We start from the raw sequence: 6,567 nt of genomic DNA, 5'->3' as shown, positions 1-6,567 counted from the left end.
GAATACAGGGCATGTTATGATACCAAAATATTGTAACATTTTGAAATGCTGTCTATTGTTAGTAACATGTCCCTGATTGACAAGCAGATTGAACACTGGGTAAAATAGGTTGCACATGCTGGGCTGGGTTTTGTGCAGCCCGTGGGGCTTCTGACGCCGGGTTGAAAAAGCAGTGGGATCCCCGGCTCAGCCTTTTTGAACACCACCTCCCCCCCCCCGCCCCTCCGGCATGATGCGCCGTGGTTCCGGAAGCGAAGTTTCCGGCACCGGGACCTTCGTCCATTTAAAGACGAGGATCCCACCTCCAAGAGCTGTCAGCCAATCAAAGAGCCAGCAGCTCAGCAGAATTGCAGTGCCACTGGGAGGGGTGGCCGCTGCCAGTACTGCAGAGTCCTTGGATCGAGGCCGAGTGCTGGAACCCCAGACCTCAGGTAAGTGAGGCAGGGTAGCTGGGGCCGGTACAGAAGGCTGTCCAAGGGGGGATTGAGGTGTGTAGGCATGAGGGCAAGGGGGGTCCATGGGGGCGGAGGTTTTGCCAGTGGGGGCCCCCAATCGGCCACAGATTGCCCAAGGAGGAGGGACATCCATTCCCACAAGACTGTATTGCAAGGCACCCTCCAAGCATGGCGGAGGCAGCCCCCTGCCACTGGTTAAATCCCAGCGATAGGGGGAAGAAGCCCTTAAATGGCTGTTAATAGGCTATCGCCGGCTTATCCCGCCCCGGCACAATCACACGGAGACGAGTCCTCCGCTCCCCACCTCCGCTCACGATTCTGTGGGCCCTCCCACCTCTGACCCCGTCTCAGGGGAGCCTGTAAACTCCAGCCCGCTATGTGCTCTCATTTCCTCCAACAGGGCAACATCGTGCTTGTGTGCTGAAGTATATACAATACTTGATGCAGTGTTGTGGGAGTGCCACATTGCCTTTTAGACCAAACTAGAATGCCAGGTGTAGAAACCTGACTTGGGCAGTAGCACCCATTATAGTCTCCACCTGATTATCAGTTACTATCAAGCGGAGCCTAAGCAAGAACCATGTGGCCTGTGTGCTAGTTCCCTATTTGAGCAAATGCCCAAAAAGATTTTCTACCCCCACCATGTCCAAGGAGAGCATAATATGGATAAGATGAAAGAGGGCAAATTGTTTAATGCATCTCAGTTATGTTAGCCCCGTAATACAACTCAGGGAAAACAGATAAGAGTGCATCAAATCCCAGAATCACACCAGCATGAAATTGCTTTGATGTAATAAATGTAGTTCCATGACTGCAGAGTGAAGAAAGTTTCCTGCATGTCACTGAGAACACAAGAAACTGCTAGACTGTCAGCCAGGCCAGAAAAAAAGAGGGAAGCTACAGTTTTAATTGTGGCCTTTATAATACATCAGCTGTGTTATATTTATCTGAATTTAATTCTCGAAGTGCACATTAAGGGCAGCATCTTAATGACTTTGAAATTTTTCTGCTGTCGGGTACAAATGTGGGTTCGGATCCCGATGGTGTCAACTGGCCGCACAGTGTGGCGATGTTACGGGAGGCGACGAATTATAGAGACCGCCTCTGTGTTCGCCGTCCAATTAGGGACAGTGGGCAGATTCCCAAGGTGGGAGGCCCAATCAGAGGGCCTGAAGCGATGTCTGGCTGGCAGCCCCACCTGGAGAGGTGGGCGCTGCTGAAGCATGTAGGGGACCATGAGGACGCCTCAAAATGGAGGCACTCTCCCATTCTGAAATGTTAAAAATCATTCAGGCCATCAGTGTAGATGGGGAGCCTCTCCACAGGATAGCGTGGGGGATCAGCTGTGACCCTCTCATCCCAGTGGTTCCGTGCTGAGGTGACTAAGAGGAGGCGCCAATGGCCCCCTGGCTGCTGCTGGGAGGCTGCCTCTATTTACCTCTCGGGCTCCATAAGCTTGCACCCAATTGGCCCCTTAACAGGCCTAACTGGCTACCCATTGCTGCCAGGTGGGTGGCTGTTGCTGCATTGACCCGGTCTCTGTCACAACTGCTCGGATTGCGTCGGATAGATGATCAGACGTGCTGTTTCCCAAGTTTCCTCCCAGCCTCGTCTCCTAACGCGCTGCCATGGGCCTGGAAGATTCTGCCCAGTCATGTGTTAGGAAATATATGTATGTTTATTGCAAGAAGAAAATAGTTATTTTACAACATATTGGGTATAGCTTTTCATCTTTTGTATTGCTACATATTAGAGGATGTGGCGCTCTATTAACAATCCAGGGGCTATGGCTTGAATTTCTCGCTGAATTACCAAGTTTGGGGAAGATTTGAGGTGGCAAACAGGGTAAAATGTATTCTTAATTACTATCTCCTTAACACCATTTCATCTAAATCGTCCTTCCAAATAAAGTACCCTTTAAGATTAGTGTCTCTCTTTGGTCTTTCTTGTGTTTAAAGGCTAAATCCCCAATGAATTTTGCAGCCAATGTGTTTCTGGCTGATCTCTGAGACCCATTTTCCCCAAACATCCCAAACCTCTTAAAGTAATTGGCCTCTAGATAAGGGGTTGGCCATTTAGGACTGAGATGAGGAGAAACCTCTTCACTTGGGGGGGTTGAGAATCTTTGGAATTCTCTACCCCAGAGGGCTGTGGATATTCAGTCACGGAGTATGTACAAAATTAAGATTGATTGATTTTTGGACACTAAGCGAATATGGGGATAGTGCGGAAAGATGGAGTTAAGGTAGAAGATTAGCCATGATCTTATTGAATGGTGGAGCAGGCTCAAGGGGATGAAGGGCCTACTCCTGCTTCTATTTCTTATCATTTTTAGTGGTTGTCGGGGCTGCTGGGGGGTATTCCGGGGGATACCACGTTGAGGAGGCCATTTGATGTGTGGCTGCTGACAATGGATACTCCGCCTGCAAATTGATCTCTTTAGTACTTTAGTGCTTCAATCAGGACTTTTGCTGTTAGTTTTGCTCAGCTCTGCTCAAAGTTCTGGAACATGGATTTCTCATTGGGTGTGCCTCAATGCTTATTCTATGGAGAGGAGGAAGATGAGGACATGGAAGAAGCTAGATTAGAGGCTTTCATAATCAGGCATGGCAGAAGGTATTTCTTCCCTAGGCTCTTATACCCACTCAGCAGGGTCTAATGATTAGAAAGGTATTACTTAGACTTTCCTGATAGTCAGTGGTGCCGAAGGCTTCTCTTTCCCTTAGAGGTTAATTGGGAATTATGCCAACTACTGACTGAACACCAGCAGCCCACTTCCATCAGGAGAACAGCATTGTCTGTACCAGTCAATCCCGACAATACTTTTAATATCTTTGTATCTGGATCCTTCTTGGCAGCAGCGTGTGACCTTTGCCATACTATTCAGACAACTGTTCACTACTACATCAAACATGTGCTTTATTTAGGAGGACTGTCCAATTTTTATCCTTCCCATTGTTGGAAGACACTCAAAGTGAGCTATCCACCTCTACAGAGTTCTCAAAGGGCAAAGGGCAACCTCAAACAGTAAGGAGCCATTGTCAGAACACATGTAATACTCAAGGCATTCTATGCCAACCTCCTTAATTTTATGAGTAGGAAAGGCCTTTATTCTATTAATGTCCAGCTACTGAACAATGTCAATTACCTTACCTGTATGTCAATATCAGATACCGCAGAAGCAGCCATGATACTTCCATCGTGACAATCCACCATGTCAGTCCTGATGACTTATGTATCTGAATAGTTGGTTGGTGATCACGTTTATCCCTGCAGTCTTGACTGATGACTCCACTAAGGTTTCAACTGAGAGAGGAATAGAACAGCATGAGGAGAGTGCACAGGGAGGAAAGGATGTGAGACAGGACAGCCAGCAGTGAAAGAAAGGGGGATGCAACTTTTTGCCAGTGTTACATAAATCAGAGTTGTTGTTGTTTTTAAACAATAGTGATTCATTCACAAAAAAGTCATTTATCTGCTCATACCCTACGCTCTCACAAAGTCCATCAATGTCTAAGATTTCTGCCAAGTTTTATCATTATATAGAACCCTTACCAACCTGCAAAGGTTTAAAGAATAGACAGAAATGAAGTCAGAACTGATTGCACACAAGCTATGGGTACTTCACAGCACAACATTTTCTTCAATTCCCCAAAAGGTGCCAAAAATTCCAATCACCCTGACTGCAACTATCTCAAGATCATGGCTTCCCATTTGTACCTACAAACTTATTTTCTTGTTCTCTTAGTCTATTTCTCAGGTGAGGTTCTCCCTCAATGAGATGAGATTGAGAGTTGGGCAGCTGGGATGGTCCCCCTTGAGCCTTGTGGGATTCACGTGACTCTTCTCTGGGAAGCTTCTGTCCCAGATTGACTAGCTTCTGGCAGCCTTTCTTTTGCTATGGCAAGTGATGTTGGGTCCCTTTCTGAAACGGCCTCATGTATGGTTATTGGATGTTAAGGCTTTAAGGCTTTAATATCACTGCCTGGAGTGACAATGACAGCTGTGCTTACTCCTTGCAGTCCAGTGATGCAGGGCATTGTCTCAGAAGATCTACTGGCCACTGTCAGTACAGACCAAAGAGTCTCAAACAGTTCTTGGAAACCCTGTAAATATGTTCTGTTCAAAATGTTGATGCCAGCACTGTTAACTGCCTGTCCAGAAGCCATTAGTTTATCTTAGAAGCTGTTCTTAGTGTCTTGGTACTGCAGAAACCTCCCAGACTGTCACAGACCTGATGGTATTCTGCAGGTCAGAAAGCACTGACTGCTTCTACCACTTCTTTACACCCCTTCTTATGGGACAATCTGTCCTCAGTTCCCAACGATCTTAGCCTTCTGGCCCTAACTTCAGGAGAAGGACCTTGAGCGAACCACCCAAGAATCTGGGAGCAATTCCAGCTGCAGACTTCCCACAAGGCTGCTGATGCTTCAGCCATTCTAGTAGAAAAGTGATTTAAAGGCTGTACCAAAACAGTATTTCCCTTTCTTCCCTTCATCACCTATGAGAAGTGGTGTTACTGCTCCAAACCTGCCCTTCGTAAGTGTTACGACCAGATGAGGACGGGGGTCTAGGGCTCTCCTCTCAGCCTCTTCCTGGTTTGGCCGTAACAGGCTTTAATTTTTAAAACACTGTGTTTTTAGCTTCCCCCTCAGTGAATCCTTGTTCACCGCTCTCTAATTGTAATAGCAAAGAAATCAAGCAGACAGCTTTTCTTAGATTTAAACAGGAAAGGTGTAAGTTTATTAACCTTAAAACTCTAATTTGGTTAAAACTACTAAAAATACGCGATGCGACCACACTAACATGCATACACGATAAACACACATGCAAATAGAGACAAAGGAGTAGAAAGGATGGGAAAGGTTTAAAGTAATAGCTGGAGTTCAGTTACTGGCTTTTGGGTTTGATGTAAAGTCTTTGATTGCAGTTGTTTTGCAGTTCTCGTTGGGGCCCAGTGCACTTTCAAACTTGTTTAGCTGTAGGAGTCTTCTCTCTTGAGGTTTGAGTGGCTTCCGTGGATCCCTGGAACTTCCTGAGAGAGGGAGGGGGAGACAGGGAGAGACCTTCCTTCCCTGTTGTCTTCAAATTGCAGTCTCTTTTCCAACTGTTCTGTGAGCACAATTCAATTAACTCCAAGTTGGTCAGCAGGCTAGTCATGTGGTGGGGGGGCGGGGGCGGAGTGCAGTGCTGTCTCTTACACAGACAAGATGTGGATCATCACTGCTGCCCGGATCAATCTCTGTTAATTGAATCAGTGAGCAGTTCCATTGTCTCTCTTATTCAACTGTCTTTTAGAGTGCAAAATGTGCAGCCATGTTTCAGTGGTCTTTTCAACCAAGTCATTTTTTTTCCAGTCCAGTAACAGTTTAAAATTAGTGTTCCATATGACGAAGTTAATATGTCTCATTTTGGAAGGTATGGTTTTCATGACAGAAGAAATGAAGACCGTGAGAGGAAATTGCTGTGGTTTAGCAGTAGAATCATATGGTATTGCCATTCTGCTGCTAATCTGCCAACTGGGGAGAAAACCACATAAGTATTCAAATTCCATCATGGCAAGTTGGGAAATTGAATTCAACGTATCTGGTAATTTGTTGGCTTGTACCAACCATGAAAGCTGCCAGATTGTTGAATAGACCCAACTGGTTCACTAGTCTCCTTCAGGGATGGGAAGCTGACACCCCTACCTGGTCTGGCCAAGTGTAACTCCAATCTCATACTGTGTGCTTGACTCTAAATGTCTTCTGAAGTGGCTTAGCAAGAAACAACTACTCCACCATCACCTTTACCTTGTTAGAGCAACTATAGATGTGCTATAAATGGGACCTTGTCCAAATCCAGGGAACAATAAAACCATTGGGAACGCGAGCACACGCTTACGATTTTCCATCCAAAATTATTATGAATCAGAGAAGGTAAGTAAACCTATTTAGCTTATCTTGTTGTTAAGGTCCATGCACAGGGACAAGCGACTATTTTCTTCACTTTCCTGTCTTGCCATTAAATCTATGTTAAGGATATAAATCCTGGTATTGTCAAATATTTTTTGTATCCAGGCCTGGCCCTGTTTATTATTTTAGATCATTATCTTATTCAGGAAAGGTTACTC

This window comes from Heterodontus francisci, chromosome 11, assembly GCF_036365525.1.
Source record: "Heterodontus francisci isolate sHetFra1 chromosome 11, sHetFra1.hap1, whole genome shotgun sequence".
NCBI classification, from domain to species: Eukaryota; Metazoa; Chordata; class Chondrichthyes; order Heterodontiformes; family Heterodontidae; genus Heterodontus; species Heterodontus francisci.
Note: the sequence above shows the minus strand (reverse complement) of the source record.